The sequence below is a fragment of the Oenanthe melanoleuca genome, chromosome 3, assembly GCF_029582105.1.
Source record: "Oenanthe melanoleuca isolate GR-GAL-2019-014 chromosome 3, OMel1.0, whole genome shotgun sequence".
Classification (NCBI taxonomy): Eukaryota; Metazoa; Chordata; class Aves; order Passeriformes; family Muscicapidae; genus Oenanthe; species Oenanthe melanoleuca.
The window spans coordinates 30,348,673-30,371,166 of NC_079336.1; the positions used below are offsets into that span (position 1 = coordinate 30,348,673).

At 33.8% G+C, this 22,494-nt stretch overlaps 1 protein-coding gene across 1 annotated transcript in view; it reads left to right on the top strand.

Annotated features, from left to right (window-relative positions):
- MEI4 (meiotic double-stranded break formation protein 4) overlaps positions 1-22,494 on the top strand; it is a 143,984-nt gene that overhangs the window by 108,470 nt on the left and 13,020 nt on the right. The window lies entirely within an intron of this gene.

Genomic DNA, 22,494 nt, shown 5'->3' on the forward strand with positions numbered 1-22,494 from the left:
TTAAATTTTTGCAGTAAACTAAAGAGGAAAGAGAGAGAGAGAGAGAAAATAGATGTTCCTTTAGCATTTGAAAAAGATATATATGGAATGAATAGGGGTTTCATAGATTTTTCATGTATTTGTATGTGTTGGTATGTATTTTATGCAAAATATTCAGCTTCATTTGGGATTGCAACTTGATTTTACACTATCTTAAAAGCTGTTTATTTGGTGGAAAATAAATTTATTTATACATCTAAAAAAATTTACCATAGATTCATTTTATAGTGATCTAAGCTAACAAAAGGCTTAAATGTTGCTCAAGCAACACTTAACTTTATTCTTTTTCTCTCTAGGATATGATGTAGTAGTAGGTTTGGACTGTTGGAGAGGGAGTATGTAATTGCCAAACCAAATTTCTAGTATGTTTGAATAATATCCTGAAAATGTCAGTTTTAAAAGAATTAGACAATGAACTGTATCTTATTTTAGATCACTGTTAGCATACAAGATTTATTGATGGGTGCCAAAAGTCAACAGACTTTTAACAATTGTAAGGATAGGGAAATGTGTATTTAAAAACAATAATTGATTTTTTTAAGTTTGAAGCAGTTATTCATTTTAACATTATTAAATCTCACCTGTTTAACAGAATTAGTAATTTTTCTTTTCAGAGTTTTGCCAGTGGCAATGCAGAAGTTCTCACAGTGATGTCAAGCTCATACTGAGCATTGTGCTTTGCAGAATTAGCTACCATGGAACTGTTTGACCTTGCCATACTGTAATTATTTTTATTGCTTTCATATGTGGTGAAGCCTCAAGAGCTGGACATCTGTCTATCTGTAGCTGACACACTGTAGGACTTTGAAAAGCTGAAGTACATGTAGGGAAAGTAACTGAAGTTCTGGTTTTCTTAGCTTGTGGTGAAGTCAGTGTTTTTAAAGTTCACACATTCTTGCATTTAGTCCAAATAGATGTATTGTGTTCATTTACAAACTCTCATATATTCTATATGTGATAATATCTGGAAATATATCATGATAGGACTCTAATTCTGATTTATGGACCTGCTTCCAGATGTTTCTGAATTTGTGTAGCATGACTTCTGGTAGGTACAATGCTAAAAAGGGTAAAGTATTTTTTCTTGTTTTATAATCAAATCTAATGGTACAAGATCAGTTTGAAATAAACAAAATGTCAGCTTGAAAAAAAACTCTTCATAAATGCTTAAATTAGAGTTTGAAGAAAGATAATACTTCATATAATCAAACTTCATTAGCTGACAAGCATCCTAATTGTGTTTTGTTGCTTAAGCAAAACAACTGCTAATTGCAAAGAATATCTCCCATTTAAAACAATCAAATTAGAGATTCTGAATTATGATTAGAGGTGTGGAAATACATGAGATTTGTTTTGCTTCATATTTTGTAAGTTTTATTATTGTTGGCAGATAGGACAAATAAAGAATTATTTAAGGCATCTATCCAGGTTAGTTTGCAACTAACTTTTGAACAGTTGATGGAAAACAGAAATTGAAAAAAATAGCTTATTCATCAAAGCAAATTTCTGTTTTATTTTTTTAATAGTAATATTTTTTTAAATTGAAGATGCTTTTCAACACTGACTTGGAATAAAAGCAAGTTTCCTTTTAATTTTTCAAATGAATCATCTAGATAGCTCAACATTTCTGTTTTAACTTCCTCATTAAGACATGAGCTAAGTTCCAAATAGTTTGTCAAATGACCAATTCAAGAGTATGCAGCTCTATATTCCATCATGTCCTCAGTAGGAAGTATGCTCAGCTCAATCCCTTGCAGGTATACATCTTTGATAAATATTGAAAATATCTTACTTTAGAATTCTGACTGCATTTAGAGAGTTTGTAGCTCTGCCCTCTTGCAACAAACTTATCAGTCTATCACCCACTGTTCTAAAGCACTATCTGTGCCCCACGCTTTACAAATTAAAAAATTAGGTTGTCTATTGGAGAGTGTTTCTAATAAACTACAACAGAAGAGAGATTACTCTGAATATTTTTATATTGTTGTCTAATTGGTTAAATCCTTTAATCTTACAATGTGGCAAAATAATATCAAATACATTAATCATATGGTTTCGTATACAGTATTTGCACATACTAATATGGAAGCTAAAAGTAATTAAGGAGCATGTAAAACACTATAGTTAACATGATTTTCCATACAGTTGAGTTTTATGTTACTAAACTCTCAAGTAAGTTAGTAGTTTGCTTTAATTCATTTAAGTACTTCATCAAGGGCTCAAAATAAATCTCACACTTATGTGCTTTGCTGCCACCAGCATGCTGAATTCTCAGTAAAAGCATATTGATATAAACTCAATTGGATCTCTTTATTTTTACAGATGTTGTATATGGGATTTTGAGTTTTATCTATAATAGGAACCTTTCATGCTTCATAAATACAATTTATAAGAATACTGTAATTGAACCTTAACTTACTATGAAATAGAAATTTTCTGATCCCCAATTGGATTCCTACTGCAGAACAGATAGAATTGTAAGATACTAAGATTTCAGAATGGAAGATTTCAGATACTGTGGAAGATGGATTATTTTTCAAATGTTGAGCTCCTCTTGTGATAGCAGATCTTCCTTTATGACAACTTTCAAAGTTGTCACAAGTTGTCAAGGCAGAGGACCAGAAATGGAAAGCACGTAGTGGTTTACTGAGTTACTTCTCATTCTTTATGTCCCTGGTCTTAATTCCAAGAATTATAAAAAAGAAAATTAGAAACCAGAAAACAGATTTTGAAATGGGAAAGAAAGACATACTATGAGGTTTTGGAAAGCTCTGTTATTCAGTAATTGCTGATGCATAGCTTGGGTAGCATTACCCCAGTTTTATATCACATTACTTTCTATATATAATTTTTACTTTTTTAGAACTTAGAAATAGTTTTATCACAAAATCTGTACACTGAATAGCTGTTTGTTTGGGGTTTTGTAATCAAAACATCAAGTTATATGTAATTCTCAATATTATATGTAAGCATTATGTCCAAATTCCAATGTGGGTGCTGACTTCTCACCTGAAGTGAATGACACAGGATATAAAGGGTGAGATTAATCCTCTTTAGTTTAGGTGTATGTAGTAGACCTTGCTGTCTGCTTCTTGTAAGTCAACCAAGCTGCTAAGGATAAGTAAAAATTTGCCAGCATGAAGATAGATAGTCAGGGAAGGCTTTGCTGAATATTACATAAATTCTTGAGAATCAGGTTCATTCCAACAAAACAGCTTTACTCAAAAGAGTCAAAGGAGTTAGACATAAAGTGGGATTTGTCTCACTTTAATTCATGTTTCTATGACATTTCCAGATGATTTTCTTACTTTAACTTTCCGTTGTACTTAAGGGAACGGAAAAGTAATTTCTTGTCCAATCTCTGTTCTTGTACATAATTATGATAATTGTCCCTAGAGTTCTTTGCTTCTTTCTTCTGGCTGTGAGAAAGGACATTTCAGTTGATAACATGAAATGTAGATATTTATGTTGTAAAACTCCAAAGTTATGGGATGAAAATCCCACAATATCTCTACAAAAATGTCTTTTTGGATGATCTGGGCAAGAGATGTTATTTGAGGAAGACCTGATTGTGCAGAACATTGTAACAGGTAGTCTACTGTCTTTACACTGACAAACTCATGTAAGTAACATTATTAGATGTGTGGAACAAGTTATATTTTAGTTACTACAATTAATAAGTTAACTTAGTTGCCAGGTACTCAAATTCTATTAGTATCCACAAGAGGCTGGTGGGTTGTAGAGGATATGTGGATTGGAGCTTCTTGTAAGATGCATTCAGCTATGGTGTGTCTGATGCATGTGCCTCTAAACAGGAAGACCCCTAAAACCTGTGGTCCATGCAGGCAATGTGTTGAGGCAGAAAAAGAACCAAGGGGAGCACAGAAGCACTAGGATTTTGAGTATTTCCTGAGATTTTCATTGCTGTTCAGCACTGTGTAGCTAACAGTCGTGTCACTGGAATGTCAAACTGCACAGGAACAGCTCTATATGGAAGCAAATGAAGGGCTGAAATGTTCCTGTGGCTGGAGAGCTTTTTCGTCCTAGCTGGCCTGCAAATTAGAGACATTGTGAATGTCAAGTTGGACTAGCTCAGTTGGTAATCAGTTCATCAGGGAAAATGGAGTTTTCCTGTAGCTGGGCTCAGCTAGATGATCAAAAGGTTTAAAGTGCTGAGTGCTGAGCTATTAATGTAAGAGCTTATCTTCATAAGCCTTTTGCCGTGTATCCATTCTGTATCCAATGGTTGCTGTGGGCGGGTGTGGTACAAACCACATGCTTTATTCCAAAGGCAACTGCGTCTGATGTGATGTAGAGAATACTTCAGAGAAGATCCTCTTTCCAAGAAGCTTACTTCATCTCTGCAGTATGTCTGATCTCTTCAAACATAAGTTTATATACATTGTAATAAAGGTTTCTTATGGGTTAAGAAAAAATGCTGTACTATTTTTTCCCAGCTATGGTAGAAAATGGCTAAAATAGTTAAGTAGACAAAAAATGACTGAAAATATTATGCTGTTTAGCTAGAGAAGCTAAATAGACTTTTGCAGTCTACTGTTCTTTGAGGTACTAAAATGGCTCTCGAGTATATTTGGCTTTTTGTAATTTCTACTGTTGACTTTTGCTGATGCAAAAGATTAATAATACTTCACTGAAGTAAGAAAAAGGAGATTGGTGTTATATAGACCTTATGAATATAATTTAACTTGGATCTGGACATCTGTTCATCTTTTTAAGATGCCATCTCTTTCCTTGTTATGCTTGTAAGCAGAGATTGTAGCATATTTCAAATTGTGAATTGTTAAAAATATTGTAAAATAGTGCCCTGAGTAAATGTAATGTAATTTTTATTCCATGCAACTGCTGGTGCTACTGATAACAAAGGAAAAAATGGATGGATAGAATAATTAATGGATCTGCATTTTTTTCTTTTATACCTGGTGTGGAGATATCTATCTGGGAATGTGTAAATCGCTTCCCTGAAAGACATGAATTAAAAACTTGGTATATGCCAAAAGAGTGCCATACACCTTTGAAGTGTATACCTGCTTTTGCTGCATATGTCATCCTCTATTAAAGATTAGACTTTAAGATGCTTACGAGTCTGACAGAACTGAAAAATGACAAATGGCTCATGTGGTTTTCTTTTCCTTCTCATAATATCTTGAAATGATAGCATTAAGGAGAAAGGGGTTTAGAAGTGTTCCTAAAGAACTAAAAGGTAGAAGGGCTTTGACTATTCTTGGGTGCTTGGCAAAATTGAGGATGACATGTAATCAGAAAACCTCAGATGTGTTTGGGAACAGAAGCAGCAAATATCGATTACATGAGGAGAATTCTGTCAACTAGGGTATTATTACTCTTAATATTGGTGAATCATGTCATTCATGGAAACATAATACTGGAAAAGGAAAAATGCTTAATTAAAGATACCAAAATATATCTCAAAAAGTTACTAAGAAATATTTCTGGTAATCTTCTTGTTTCAAACTGTGCATAAAATTCAGGCTTTAAAAAAAGCAAAACTAAGCTAAAAATTCCCAAAAAGCCAAAACCCAACAAAACCAAAAATAACATGATTATAAATTAAATGAAATTACCTATTTGAATTTCTGATGCAGTTAAGCTTTCATTGCACTTTCTTTTTTAAAATGTGGGTTGGTGCTGCTTTTGCTTCCTTATTCTCAGTGTTAATACTATCTTTTTCCTATTGCTTTCTTTGCAGCTCATTTAGCTCTTTTGCATGCTGAAAGCAGAACATGAATAAGGGCAAAGCATCAGATTTTTGTGGCATGTGTGTTATACCTGCTAGTCTGGAAGACCATTTGATTTTTTCTTAAACTTATGTCTTCAAATAGATAGTGTTAATGTTCCTGTTAAACTCCCTTCCTCACTGAGCATTCCTGCTTACAGACAATGATTTGCTAAATGGAATGATGTTACAGAAAATTGAGCACTGCTTCCTTTATGTGAATAGCATATATACCATATGTGCTCTTAAAAGTTCAATTTCCAGGAAAGGTGATAGATTTTGTTACAGATTTACCTTTGGCTTTTGATTTTGGAGAATTGTTTAACATCTTCATTATGCATGCTTTTAACACAGTTTCACTAAATGCTTTTTTGGGATATGTTATAAATGCACAGTTCCTGTATCAGTGGCTTTTGTAGTCTATTTGCTGCTTTAGTACTCCACATCTTCATAAAATGGAAAAGTAAAGAATTGTAGTCCGAGAATTTCAGACTTGGAATTGCTGGTAAAATGATTTTTTTTGTTTAAAAGTGACTACAGCTTATAATTAAAACTCTCTTTAAGACCTTAAATATATATAGTAAAATGTAAATGGAAACTATGAAATTATAGAGGATACTAATGTAAAATCATAACTTCATCTTTCTTTCAAAACATTCTTTTCGTTTTACAGATACATCAATATCTTGGATTTCTTAGCTTTGCACACACTTTTCTCTGTAAACAGGTGTGACAGATCTGTACGTAGTGACTTAGAACATCAGCTTGCTCCATTGAAACCTCCTTTGTTGGTGTCATTTAGTTTTGTTAAAAATACATTTAAAGCTGTGTTTATCTACCTATGGAGCTTATGCATAACCATCACTATTTTAAAGGAATATTAACTGATGTTTGTTTGGTGCTTTCTAATATGTTCAAGTGCTGTCGCCACAGTTGGAAGGAGCTGCTGTTCCAAGCATGACTCTGAAACAAGCAGAATTTGTCTCTCATGGATTTAACTGATGCAGAAGTTATTAACAGAGTAGGTTTATATCTGGGATGAAAGGTATTAGCTGCAGAGAGTTTGCTTTGTAGCTAAGACTGGAATAATAGTATTCATGACTGAGACTTGTGGAAGATGAAATCTGGTTCTATAGCATATTTTAAACTTAGTATATATTTTGAGTGACAGCACTGTCCCTGGCTTGATCTGGCAGGACAGCAAACCACCATTAATTCTGTGCCCAGAGGGGAAAGTGGGTTTTACAACAGGTGTCAGCAGCATGTCCTATTCATTGCTACATTGACAGCATTTCTGGTGTAGATTTAATTTAGCGAGATGGGTTGGGATGAGCTAAAGCTGAATATCTTTATAGAATGTATAGATAGATTTAAGGTTGTTTTGCTGTGGACTTAGGGATCTGGGGTTCAGCTTTAGGTAGGCACTGATGATATAGCCTCAATCCACAACTGATTCAGTGTTGGTGGGCCTGATAAGTGTCAGAGTAAGAGTGAGTTTATTAGGACTCATAGGGGCTTTGGAGATACGGGAATGGAATACTGGACTAGGTTTGTGCTGAGGGAGAAAGAGACCAACAGCTGAGTGTGTTTAGATATGCATGTTAATTGTAAGAGTTGCTGGATTGGTGTAAAACTTGGATGTCCAGGATTTGCTCAGAGGAACCTTTTGCTGAATTTGGAGATGTTCCTGAAAGAAGCTGAAGTGTTCTCAGGGAGGATATATTATTTCTATGGCTTGATTAGATTAAGGGTTAAGACATTGCTGGTTGAACTTGTATGAAATGCAGATAACGAGATACCTCTGCTGAGATGAACCAGAATTGTCAATGCACACTTGCACACATATACTAATACAGAAGAATTTATGGCAGCACAATTTGTATTGCATATCTTCTAGAATTATTTCTTTTCTGCTGAAGTATGCATTTGAAATGCATGTAGCACCAACATTACAGAAGTAAAAGTAGTTTTAGAAAATAACCTTATTGAATCCACTCCAGTTTAGATTCCTCTTATATACGAATGGATTATTTTCACTTAATCCCAATAGCAACTCACATAGGGAGAAGTCAAATGCATAGATCAGAAAAATGAGGAAAGTAGAAGACAAATATATGTTTGTTTCTCCTTTCTCATAGACAATGACATCCCAGGTTGCATGATTATAGTGCAGACTTTGAAGATGTAGCTTGTATGTTTTGAATTTCTTGGCATCTGTCATTCCTGGAATTGAGTTGGCAAAGCCCAATTAAACCTCTGGGTGTATTGTCCTGAAACAAGATCGTTTGGGCTCTGTTTCATCTTTATAATTAATTCTTTCATTAAAAGTTAGTACTAGTGTCTCTTGAGTTTTCAGATTATTAAACTTCTAGCTGAACTTGCAGTTTTCAAGAACTCTTTGTGGAGCCTTATCATTTAATCAAAGCCCTTTCACTAAGCCTAGCTACAACTTTAATACAGGATACTATATCAGATTGTGTATGATAAATATGAGACAGTGGAGTAATAGAGTTAAAAAATTAAGTAGTATTTCTGCCTATTGTAATAAGTTATAAAAGACTTAGTTTAGAGTAACTAATTTAACCATTTTGAGCTCTTCTACACAATTTGATTGTTTTAACTCTGATTCTGTCCTCTTGATTAACTTAAACAGAGTGAAATCACTGAATGATTATCAAAGGAAACATCATCTGGAAATTCTAGTATAACAACCTGCTCAAAGCATTTTTTGCACTTCCATTTGCAGCAACTCAGGTTTTCATTTTGACCACTTTCTTCAACCTTTTGAGATCATTCCGAATGGTAGCACAATCCTCTGGTGTGTCTATTACTTCTGCTGTTGTAGCATCTCTAAACCTGCTGCATTTGATAAATTTTTTAGAAGTGAGATTATGGTTTTAAATTAGTTGACTTCCTAAAAGAAAAGATGTTAAGTCATACAGAGACAAGTAATTTTCTACCTACAAAGGAGTAATACTGTTCAGGAAAGCTTGTAGGAGCTTCAGTAACATTCTAGGAGTTACAAACTAGTGAAGATAATAATTATCAGTTCATGGAAACATAAGGTGAATATTGAGACATGCTCTGAAATGCGTAATTTTTCTCAAACATCCTGTAGAAAATTTTTCATATACTTAAGAAACATGGAGGATAGCACATAAGCCACTAAATTAGCCCTTAGCCTTCCAGGGCTGAAAGATATTTCAGAGGGACCTTGAATAACAGCTAGAACTAATTATATTTAAGTATGTTCCATATATTTTCTCTTCTTATTTTTAAATTATTTTAATGAAGGAAGCAGTTTCAAGGAAAGCAACACATTAGCTTCTTTATTTGTTTAATTTATCACTTGCCTGATTTTAAGAAGGGTCTTGAATAACTTCAGTGAGCTAGCAAAATTACTTATCTAGAAACTAGTACTTGGATCTTTTAGGAGCTGCTTTGTTTTTCATCTGGATGTGTAGTTTAGTTGGGAAGCGTGCAGCTTCTATGGTAAGCTTGATGAACCTTTCATTGTGTCGTCTCATATCAAAGAACAGACATTCTTTTTACTTCTGGAGGAGGTAAAGTGCTGCTGTTTAGGCCGTGCAGAAGGAACAGGTAAATGACCCAGGATTAGTGAGGAGTCAAATTCCATCTAGAGCAGTGCTTGCCAGGAGCAGGAGTCATCAACATGGTGATCATTCACTGTGATTAACCTCCTTTCTGTATCCATCTAGATGTTCTCATTGTCTGCTGCTACTGTGTTGCTGCTAGGTCTTTGATGTTCTCACAGCTCTCTTCTAGCCACATAAACACCATCACAATTACCTCCCTTTTACTTCTCAGATCTGATTACATACCAAACCTTGTATGTCTTTCACAGACTCAGCTCCAGAGTAGCCAGGAGACAGTAACACCAGAAGTCTGGGGCTGAAGAGGGCAAGGCACTTTTAAGCTTGAAAACTCTTTCTCACTGAAAATAAGAAGTAATTCTAGATAATTGGTATGTTTTTCTCAAAAGCAAGTGGTGTATAATTCCAGTTGATATTTCCAATATTGATAGCAAAATTAGGCTAGTGGGTTGTGCTTCTGTCAGATAAATGCTGTATTGTTGAAAGACATTATTGTACCATCTGCTGAAAACAGAATAAATTTTCAGGTATAATGTGAAAAGAATACTTCTGTTGCTCAGAAGCAAAACAAAAGAATCAATTCTCACACAATAAAACTCGCCCACACTGTAGATCAGGTAAATGATAGTGTTTTCTATCATAAGAGCTTTTTTTGAGTTTGTAAATTTTGGGAGATGTTTACCATTCAGACTGAAACGTTTTTTTTCTGTATATTTCTTTCTCAAGCCATTTTTCTATGTGAAGAGGAAGACATAATTGTTCACAGTTTTCACAGAAGCCAGCATGGGCTTTGCTTTGAATTTTTGCATTTCTGTGTAATAGCAGGCATTGTAAAATCATGTCCTAGAGAGCCAAGAATGGATTAGCACCTACATTGAAAAGATTATTTCTTAAAAGTTGGAAAGCATTACCTCACTCTAAAAGCATTTTTGAAGTTAAAGTAATATTTGTGGTATGTGTGGGATTATAGCAATGATTGTCATAAAGAAAAGAAAGTATTCTGTATTCAGAGCAGACTGAATACCACACATTTCATGTCCATGCATATAACAAGAATGGAAAAAATACTGAATAATATTTCTTCTAATTGAGCATCATCCATTCTCTATAGTACATTCTCTATGAACCTTGACAAACCAAAAAAAAAAAAAACCAAATCACAGCCAAACACCTGTAGGCATAAAAGAAACAAATTAGGCTTGTAGTGTCATTATATGGATTTAAAATTGCCATTCCTATAAAAAGCAGGGGGCTAGTAGTACATTAAGAAACTATATAAAATAAATAAGATCATTATTTGCAATATTAAAGAATGTAATCTGAATCATAGACCTTAATTTCCTCAATGTTTCATGATTCTGCTAGTGAATGCTTTGGCCAACCTTTGGAATGTGTCCCACATAGTTTATTCTGCATAGTGGTTGCTCAAGAACTGCTCAACTCTACTTAGCTTGGAAGAAGAATCTACTTAAATTCGAGTGGCTGAATTTAATTAATTAGAAGTTTGTATCTATATTTTTGTAAAGTAGGAGCCGATTCCAGTCTGTGTGTTGTTTAAGATACAGTTTTCCATGGTCATGGGTTCTTAAAGATTAATTATTGTGTAAAAGGCAGCTCTTTCTAAACTGTACCCATCTGTTTCTCTAGAGTGTAGGTACCACAGTAGAAAAAGTAGAGTAAATTAACTTTCAGGGAACGAATAAAGCTGCTGAAATTCTCCTTATACATGATTTTGAAAGTCACATGGGAATTAAACTGCTTACAGAATTAACTTTTTTATGGAATAATATTTTGTTATTTGCTATAGAGCATTACTAATCACCTTTAAAGTATAACTTTTGAAATAATGGAAGAATTATTAATATATTTCTCAAAATTCATCTGTGTTCTGTAGATAGTGTTGCTAAATAGGCCAAGCAGTAAAAGGTGCTTTGTGGTGAGGACTGTGAAATCTTGCTCAATATTCATTATAACTGTAATGTAATGTTCATTATAATTATGCTAGTATATAACTAGGCAACATATGATATTTGAGAAAGAGTTGATGAAAGTGTCAAAAATAAATTATGATTACTAAAAAAACTTATTATTGGTTAGTTTGTAGTTTGGGTTTTTTTGAAAGTTTGCATCTATTTAAAATTAGTATAAATCATAGAATAAGGCATTTCCATCTTTTTAAAATAATATTCATGGGATTCTTTGCATGTTTGATGTGTTTAGAGATATTGTTGACAAAATGTCAGTTTCCATAAAATAATCTGGAAAAAGAGGAGGAAAAGAAGTTGCAATTGTCTCCGAGAACATGAAAAGTTGTTAATCAGGAGTAATCCCTTTGTGTACTGGAGTAAACAAGAAGAAATGTACTTGGTGATTAAGGTTAGATGTCAAACTTATTGAAATACTGAAATACATTCATGATGAGCATCTTTTGGAGGTGTCATAAGTATATTTGAACCTATCTCAGGGTCAGGGGTGGGATTAAATATTTCAGCACCCTTTCAGCCCTATATCTGAACTCTTAAACTCCTATTTATGTATTATATTAATATTAATAATGATAGTCAAAATTTTCACAAAAGGGGACAGCAGGCAAAACTATAATGCAGCTGCTTCTGGGTTCTAGAAGAAACTGAAAGTGAAATTGACATGGAGTTATTCTAACTAAGAGTGTGAATGCTAATTTTGGGGAGATTGGTATAATATGGATATAATAATTAATGCTAGTAGATCAGAAAATTTACAAAATTTGCCTCATTTTAAAAAACTACTAACACATCCCACTGTCAGGATTTCAAATTGCAGGAGGTTAAAACTCTGTTCTTCAGGAAGTAATAAAAATTAAGGATGTAGATTAGATGTGTCCTGGCAGGCATGTTAAACAGGTAATTTTTTTAGCAGAAGTGACTGGTTTGCATCAGAGGAAGCCTTTTGGGGATTTCATATTTGGAGTCCTGTGAATTCTGTCTTTCTCAGACAGATTACTTCTGATGTCCCTGCTTATGTTCAGTATTCACTGTAACACCTGTGTATAATATAATTTATGTCTAAAGATGTAGGAAATGGTAATCTTAAGAGAGAGCTTGGAAACTAGTGGGGGAAAAGTAGCTGAAGACTGGATTGCACCACTGATCAAGACCTTAGAGGGTTGTTCACAGTTACACATAAAGATCTGAGTAATGAGTAGATTACAGCTGTGTTCACTTGAATAGCATTTCAAAGAATATTAACTGTTCTAGGTTGTTTTATGCTAATGACAAAATTAATAATACTCAAGAACCTTTTTTTTCATTTTTGAATATATCTATTTATCATAAGAGCTGTTCTTCAAAATGTATTTTAGCATACATTTCAATTTCAGAACCTACTTTTTAACTTCCTTGCAAAATATTTTAAATTCATTTGAGAGTTAAATTTTATTATTGATTCATGGATTCTGAGGTCAGAGGGAGTCATTTAGTCCAAACACTTTTCTATAATGGCAATAGATTTCTCCAGATGCTGAATTTAAGAATGTGTTATTAATACATCAAATCTGAAAGCTGTTATTGATTCTGTTTATTGTTTACAATTATTATTCTCCTCATTCTTTTATAGGAGCTTATGAGTTTTGGCTTTCTCTATCTGAATTTAATTGCCTAAAATTAAGTAACAGTTAATAAAAAAACAAAACAAAGCAAAAGCCAACAAAAATCTCTGAGCAAGATTGATAAAAATTGTTGAAATAGTATTACAGCTGCATAAAGTTATATAGGGCTATATATATTTTTTAAAAAATGTGGTAAATTAGAGAAATTATGAAGGAAGTGTAGGCAATTGTCCAACCAGGTTTTTGTTGAATTAACACAAATCATTAATATTGACTAAATATTGTTGTGTTTTGTTGTGTATTATCTATTTGTTAAAATAGTTTTTTGAGGAAGGAAGCTATCTGCGGAAAACTAAATTTTTCCTAGAACTCATGGTCTAATAGTAATTCAGAATACTACTAAATTCAAAATTTAAACACTAGATCCAGAGCGTGTTGCAATCACTGGAGGACTCCATTTTGGTCAAATTACATTAAATGTTTGGATTTATACTATGATATCATTATATAGTTGTTGAGTTTGGGTACTCTTGAAATAATAGCATTAATTTTAATTTTAATTAATAGAATACATTCTAATACTTAGAATTAGTAATATTTAAGACAAGAATTAAGAATTTGTTCACGTAAGTATAATTGAGTATCCTTTTCTTCTATTTAGAATTCTTCCTAGTGATTTATAATTCTTGTTGTTTCTTCTTCTTCTTCTTCTTCACATAGCCTTTAATTTGTATCACTAATTTTTATTATGGCTGTATGTAAGACATGATTTCTTCATTTTTTGTTGTTTATGAAACAAACTCTTACCTAATGCTATCTCTACTTATCAGTGATGTCTGGCCTGGTTGTCTCTTCTACCTGATGCTCTAAAGCACGATTCTCTCCTCTGTCTCCTCATTCATAAAGTGTACCACATTTAGCAAACCTGAAGTATTCTATTTTCAAACTCTGTATTGTCCACTTTTGTTATGATTCCTGTAAGAAAGCATCAGTTACAGTAATATATATTCAGTATCAAACATAAATGTCTGGTTTAAAGAGGAAAGAAATCATTATAGTGTAAGATATCTAAACTGCTTTATGATTGTTTTTATGCCATCCACATTTTTCTTCTCTTACTGTTCTTGTTTGAACAGGTTTAATCTTCAGTGTAAGATATTCAAAGAAGAAATTAAGTAGATATTTTGAGGGGTTGTCAGGACACAAAGAAAAGGGTATTTGAGATTTCTCCAGCAAGTCAATCTTATTGACTCTTAAAACTGTTGGAATGGGGAAGAAATTTTTTTGTTTTAACCCAACCCCCACAAAGATATATCCAAAATAAGGTGTACTAAACACAGAAGAGTTCATAGTACAGTTGCCATGGTAAAGCTATTCTTTCTGTGAAGGAAGTAACTGAGAGGGCTCCTGATTTTCCATGTGACCCTGGTAGCCCATCAGTCTCTGGTGCTGAAGGACAGCACCCCAGAGAGCTGCTGCCAAGTCAGAGAGCAGCAGCTCTCCCTTTCCAGCCAAAGGATCATTTGCTGACTTGGCACCCTGGCACATGTTTTGTCATCCTGAGCTGCTTTCTGATTGATTCTCCTGCCTGAAAAGTGAAGGCAGAGGAACCAATGCAGGGCATTTTAAATATCTTTGCTGGCATCTTAAAAGACACTTTACTCTGACTATTGCAGGTATCAGAAATTCTGTCAGAATAGCATCATGCAACATTCCTTTTAACTCTACGTGCAGTGCCAGCATCTCTCCAGACAAAAGATCTCAAATTTTTGCTGGTTGTATTGTCTTTAAAGGTGCATTTCTCATGACCACTTTTTCTTCAAATAAGCAGTTCAGTGCTAGGAAAGAGTGTGCCTTTATTCTTCCACCTTAATCAGTATCCCTTTGCAGATTTCAGTTCTCTGTGAGCAACTGAGTGCAGTTCATGTGTGCAGAAGTAATCACTCCAAATGAATTTCTGCACATACGGGAACTGGAATAAAATAAACATGGCAAATTTTGTTGTAATCTGTGCTAAGGTACCGATTTTTAATTTTTTTTTTTTTTTTTATTGCAATTGACTCAGCAGGAGACAAACTTCTGGAATTTCACTGGCAAAGATAACATGCCTGTAGCCATTTGATCAGTTATATCTTACTTGTAAATTTCCTCCCTATGCTAACTTCCAAATTCCAAAGGCTTTAAAAAAGTAATAAAAATATCTAAAGCCAAGAGTCTAAAATACTGACATATTCCTAACGAACCTGTTTCTCCAATGGGAATTTAAAAGAAACAGGATTTTCAGTCAAATGCATCATATGAAATACAAAGACTTTTAGGAATTTTGTAGGTGTCAGTGTAGTTATGAAACTAAGTTGACAATGCAGACTGTGGATTTTTTAATGGACTTAATTATGTTGAAATTGAGGCATATTGATTTAATTGCCTTTATGGTATATTGAGGGTCTGCAGGAGCAGCAATGGACAATTCTCTTATCCAAGCATAATTGTTTCTATCACTGGCAAAAGATTTTTTTCTCCCAAGGTCTGAATAGTTAAATGTAAAAGCATTTGCATGTAAAAAACAAACTCAGAAGCAGAACTCCTGATTCAGTTGACATATTTCTAACAAGACCTTCAGGGCTTTGTTTCTATAGGGAAATATTAGCAATTGATGTGAAATTCAGTAAGTGCACATCTGTCTGCTAAGCTAATAAATAAAACATAGATGGGTTATATTAGGTGCCAATTGTATCCAGGAGCATAAGCAGTGAACTGTGATACTTGCTACTTAAAATAAATTAGCATCTTGCAAATACTGTTTGAGAAATAAGTATGGTCTCTGAAATGATTAGCCATAATAATAAATTTTATTTTTCCACTTCTTCATGCTATTTTAAAATTAATTAACTGTATAGAAGTAAAATTATGTTTTTGTAATTTAATCAAATATTTCTCAGTGCCAAGAACTTTTTGGGGTGGAAAAAAGGTCTGCTTCCTTTAATATGCTTTATTTGCAGTCCAAACCATGAAATACTATGTTTGTATTGAACATAGCACTTTTTACAGTAGAAAATTTGTATTTTCATAGTATTCAGTGTGGACTTGGAGGCCAGAATTGTGTTCTAGTCAATTCATAACTGTACTATAATAAAGGAAAATCCCTAACAGACAGGCCATATTGCCTTTTTGGTAAATGCATTATTCTGTGGAAAAGAATCTTCCAAGCAGTGATCTACCATTAATCTACAGGTTTGATGTTCTGATGTGGGGTTTGGCATGTATTCATTGTGAGAAGTACTGCAAAGGTGCTCTGGGAGGAATTTGAGAGCATCTCCTAATAAAGTCTTGGGTTGTTGCAGATGATATTTCATATATCCAGTTTTTTAGTTCCATCCACACTATCAAATAGAATAGAAATATGCTTTTCTTCTTCCACTTCAGGATGAAAGCAGAAACCATCCTAGACTATTTATGGTTTGTGTTTTTTTCATAACTACTTATTTTCTTACTTACACTTAGTAGGGTATCTTTCTTTTTATCTGTGGCTTTACTTTTACTCCTAACATCTTTTAAAGTTCTTTCTTTTGGTTTGGTTTTTCTGGTTTGTGGTTCTTTTGTTTGGTTGTTCAGTTGGACAGGGTTTTTTACTCTAGCACTTAATGATATTCTATGATTCTTTTAGCTTCTCTCATCAATTACGTGCATGACAATATTTACCTTACCTTCAGTGCCACCTGTTCTACTTCCTACATGTAGATTATTTAACATTTAATCAGTGCTTTCACATTTTCTTTTAATATATTCATTTTTACATGAGCATACTTTTCCATTTCAATGTTGGTACTTGGAAAATTCAGCTTCTGTATCAGCACATTACATTAAAAAACAGCAACTTCTGTAGTTTGTCATCTTTAAGATAAAGTTATGTATATTTCTGAAAGACAATTATATTCACTTTCTGGGAACTTTCAGATCAAGCAGTGTGGTCTTTGTGGTCCTTTCTTGACTTAAAAGTCAGGCTATGTAAAAGCTTCCTAATATATTATTTAATACTTTAGATTCTTTCTTTCATTAAGAACTTGGAATTATTTTTTGATTGAGGCAGAATTGCTTCTCTGGTTTGTTTTAGTATTTCTTTGCTGTAAGAATTTTAAGTAAAATATTTGTTCAGAAAAATCTGAATTTGTTAATTTAGTTTGCTTTTACCTCCTCTTTCCAAGCCTTCAAGGGCAGCTATGCTGTAGAAATACCAATGAATGGGTATTAATTTCAAATTAAGAAGGTTATGTCTTATAAGATGAGTACAGCAAAAAGAAAGCCTTTGAGAATTGATTTCTGAGTAAGCAAGGACTTTTTTTAAAATTTTTTTTATCCATGGATTGTGTAAAATTTTAGCCTCTACAGTCTGATGCACACAAAAATAGAAACAATAATGCGTGTCACAAACACAAGGAAATGCTACACATAATACACAACCAAGCTCTGTCTGTTGTAAATTCTAAAAGTAACTGATTTCTTACCATCTCACTGTTTCTGGTGCTTGATTTGTGTGCCTGCTTGTACATAATATTGGAGACTGAGTAGTAGATGTGTTTTCCTAGTTAGGGTGCACTGCTCAAAGGGGGCTTGTGAGTCACTGTCATTGTTTGGTTTTTTGCTGTCATTCTCAAACTTTTTTGCAACTCTGTCAGCTTTGGATTATTAATAATTTTTCCCTACTATTTCACTATACAGTTTGTTTTAGGACTCTTGATTTTTCTAGTTTTAGAACTTCATACTCTTTTTTGACTACTTTTGGAAGCTAAACTGCTATTCATCTATTTTTTAGTAAAGATTCATATTTGTGTCTTGATTTTAAAAGCCAACAGGTATTCTTTTTACTGTTAATTTCAGAAAAGGGTGCATCTTAGATCTTGTTCTTCTGTGAATCTCACCTGCAGTATTGCAATTTACAAACCCTAAGTAGTTTCCATAGTGAGACGTAAACCATTTAATTCAACTTGGAAATGGGAAGGGGATTTGTCTATGTCGTTTTAAAGGAAGTCAGTACATGAAAGTCCTCCTCATGTCTCATTTTCTTACAAAGAATTACTTTTTTGCAAAGAGATAGATTTGTACAGCCTTCTTGCTGATTTAGTCTAACAGATTGTGCTGTTCTTCACAGCTTTATTCTTTACCATACCACTTGATATACCTTACATAATATATATACATTTGATAAATAAGAACAGCCAAACCAGTCTGGGAATAAACAGGAAAAACACTTGTGTTGTTTTCCACAGCACTTGGATAACAAGAAAGGGTTAGCAGCACAGGATCTCTCCTGTTAGACACATTACATTTTCCCAGTGTCCTGATCCCACAGGATTAATTTTTGCAGTAGCCAGGAGGGGGCATGGCCAGGAGCAGGAGGTTATTCTATATCACCTCATGTCATTGCCAGGGGCAAGAGGACGGGTCTCTTCCTGATCACCATGGTGTGGGGAGGGAGCAGTCAGGTGTTGGTGTTTCTGTGTGAATCATTCCCCTCTTTCTTGTACACTCTCATTAGTATTGTTGCTGTTACTGTTCATTTTCTTATCTCCTTGCTATTTCCAGTAAATTGCTCTTATCTAGACCCATGATCTTTAGCTTTTGTACTTCCAGTTCTCCTCTCCAGCCCTCAGAAGGAGAGAGGTGGAGGGGAGCAAGCAAGTGGCAGCATGGTTTCAGTGAGACCACTAAATTGGAAAATACCATTCCTAAACCAGGACACCTAATCTTGCTGTCTCATGGTTTCTCACCAGAACTATCCTTAAGAATTGTGATATGCTAATTTTCTTATAGATCATTTGTATTTGTATTTAATTTCCTCGTCTTTCATTGCCTTCAAACCATGTTAACATGCAGAGTTCATTCTTATAAGAGAATATACATTTGCATTAGTCTCTTAATCATCTGTATCAATGTCCTCTAATCGTGTTACTTTCATGCTGTATCTTTCTAAAACAATTTTGAGCTTGATTGTCTCTGCAGTGAATACTGCAGTTACCAGAGTAATCACTGTACATGAATTAGTTAACTTTTTTTAAAAAACAAATACCAAATACTTTCAGGCATGCACAAAGTCAAAATAAATCTAAAAAATGTTCCTGTGTTTCTGCAAAATTATTCCCACCACTCAATGACTGTCTTCTCAAATGCTTTTAATATAAATGCAAGAAGAGCATTTCAAAACATGAGTATTATAAAAGCGGTAGAATGGCAATTACAGTCTGTGTAGAATACTAATGTGCTACTTAGTGTGAAGTAGGCCTGTGTTACAAGTTCAGTTTATAGGTGAGGCAATGTAGATTGTTTTCAATATGAAATATGACATACAGTGATATTAATAAAGAATTTTTGCACATATTGCCATCACTTAATATGCAATTAAGCACAGTTTTAAATTCCAAGATAAATCATACTGCATGTAAGAGCAGCAAATTAAAAACCACTCCAAGTGTTTTGTCATTATTCTTTCATCAATTAAGGTAGCAAGGTGGTGCTAGCTATTGTAAATTGAAATTTTGAAGATTGTAGTTATTGTAATTTTTATTCATTAATTTAATTAATGATTATTTTGTTTAACCCTCAAGATTCAGTTCTTTAATGTCATTAACCAAGTACAGAAAATAGGGTTTTAGCTATTATTTCAATGCAGACCAACTGTTCTAAAATATTTATTATGATAAGAGAAACAATAAAGGTATAAATGATGAGTGGCAACAAAATTGTTCATGTGATAATATCTTCTCAGAAAATACATAACAGACTAGAGAGAGTTTTGGATTAACACAACATGTTTAGGGACTTGTAAAATTCTTGATTCTGAGAGAAAAAAAGGATTATGACTTAAAGAGCAAGCAAATGAGAGTTATAACAGAAGTACATAAACCAGTGTGTGCTATAAAAAGAGAAACTGAGTATTTTTTCCTGCCTTTTATTATTGTGGAAGAACTAAATTGAAATTTGAAGGTAAGAAAAATCCTTGCATCTGAGAAAGACATCTTTGTTCTAAGATATCAAGTATATTTTCTTTCCTGATCTTCAGATCCTGCACAAGAACATTCTAGGTACATTCTCTGTGTGAATATTCCATAAAAGTTGTCGTATGAGCTAATTCTCTGTAATCTTTTTTCCTTCTCTAAATCACCTTTTATTTTTGGCCTGTTGATATCACTGCAAATGTGCTTTTCTCTAAGGCAAAATTTTCAGCCAATACTTTGTGCTTCTCTGAGGTTCCACTCTGATCCTAAATGGTGAGTAAGAAGAGTAAATTCTGGAAGTACTAAGATTCTAGCATATATCTTGTTCTCAGAAACTGTCAGAGGATGCTGCAATTTTAAAAAGGAGTCCTAAATGTACTAAAGAATTAAAAAATTGGAATTTTCTTTAAAAACTCTTACTTGGTGTTTCTGAATGTTTCCAAAACTGTTTTGGTTTTTCAGAAGGAGAATGGGGTACCCGTTGGCAAGGATGGCATGATTAGATCATTTCCATTATCACAATAGTGTCCCACCTGTGAGTGCTGATTGTGTTTAGAAGCAATGCATGTGGATTATCCACTTGATATGTTAAGCTTTTTTCTGGTAGAATTGTGATGAGAAAACATTGGTTTAAGAAGAATGTTCTATTGACTTCTGAATCTCCCAATTCTTACAGTCCTGCTAATCACCAAATATAGTTTACCTTTTTTGCTGTTGTGCACTTTTGCTTGACAAAAAGGCAGTGTCTTAAGTCAGGCAGTAAGAACTTAATGTTCAAACAGAGCTGTGAATGAAAAATGTTTGTCCCAAACAACAGTGATTTCCAACTGATGAGTAAAGGCAGAAAGCTGACTTTTCAGACTCTAATACCTTTTTTCAGTGTTAAGGAAAAAATTCACAAAGCTTTGCACAATTCTTGCTGTTAGTAGCAACTTTGTTATTCACCTCCAATGAAACCAGAGAAAGGCAGCAAAAGGCATTGACTTTACCCAGAAGGAAGTCTTCAGTCTCATGTTTTAACACCAGCAAGAGATGCATATACTGTGTCTGGCATCACTTTCATTATTACTATTTAAAGATCATGGTTTGTCAGAACTACCTTTGGAATTGCTTGAACCCTTTCAGACAACCTCAGGCTGGACCAGCTGCCTTGGGGATTTGTTAGTATTTTGAAGCTCCTGTATTTTCAGATTTGTTATGCTCCTAGTGATGACACAACTGACTTGCTTTTGTGAGTTCTGATTTCCCACAAGCATGGGATTCTGCCTCTTTCCTTTTTTCACTTGTTTACTAAATGAGAGCATAGGAGAAGCAATACAAATTCTTCTAGAAAAATAGTTGTTATCCTCATGAAATTCATGAGGGGTATTGTAGTGTCCAGCCCACATATACCTATATGCTTCTGGGATGAGCCTACATGTTTTTTTTTCCCAGGTTGATCCTGAAAGTCTTTCAGCCTGCCATTCATTCTGGTTTGATCAAAAGATCACTGTACATCCATGTCTAGAATGCTTCCTTTGTCATCAGATGTTGGCCAAAATATCTCTCTGTTAACAAGGCTATTTTAAATCTGGTAAAGTCATTAAAATCTCCAATTTCAACCTGTGTAATTAATAGATAAATTAAACTAAAAAAAAGCAAAACCAACAAAAAACCCCAAACCAACCAACCAGCTAAAACCAGAAAAATCAACATAGGTTGGTTTACTTCTCATTTCATTTGGGTGAAGGAGGTTTTTTGATATTTCTGTGGCTGCATGGGAACAAGTGGAATATAAATGTGAATAAAAGTTAAGTTCTAGGCATAAGACCAGAAGCATGACTTTGGAATTGGAAAGAACTGATTTGCATCATGAGCTTCTCTAGCTAGTTATTAAGGTATTTATGCAAATTTAAAGTTCTGTTTAAACTGCTCTCCCTCACCAATGTTTTTGTTATGTCTTCTAGAGTTTTTCTTCCAATGTTTATTCATTCATCCTATGGATGTTATAGGCAGCAGTGTTTGTGTTGATATTCCCTGTCAAGACAGGTGCTGTACAGTGTTCATAAGGAGTACCTTCAAGTTTGAGTCTCTATGCTTACCTAGAAAAATGCCTTTCCCTATGGTCATCTACCTGTAGGTAACTTAATTCTTTCAAATGATAGAGTAGATGAGGTGTTTCTTTTCACTGAAGATTTTAGAACCATATTAAGATCCTTTGCCTTAATGACAATTACTTTTCAGAGGAATCCAGTTCTGTGGATTGTACTTAGTGGGGCTATACTTCTTCACTGTTCCACATGTACAGCCAGAGTTGGGTCCACTGAAATGATGGTGTTAGCATCACCCACACAACAGCCTAATCTGAGAAAAGTTTTATTAGATACCTACCCTCACATTGTTGGAGACCAAAGAGGCCTAATACGTTCCTCTTATTATTTATTACTTTTTCCAATTTTGACTATAATCCCTTCTTTTAAGAATTGCATTTACTCTATATCTTTGTGTGTACATTTGTGTTATCACAGTCAGAAG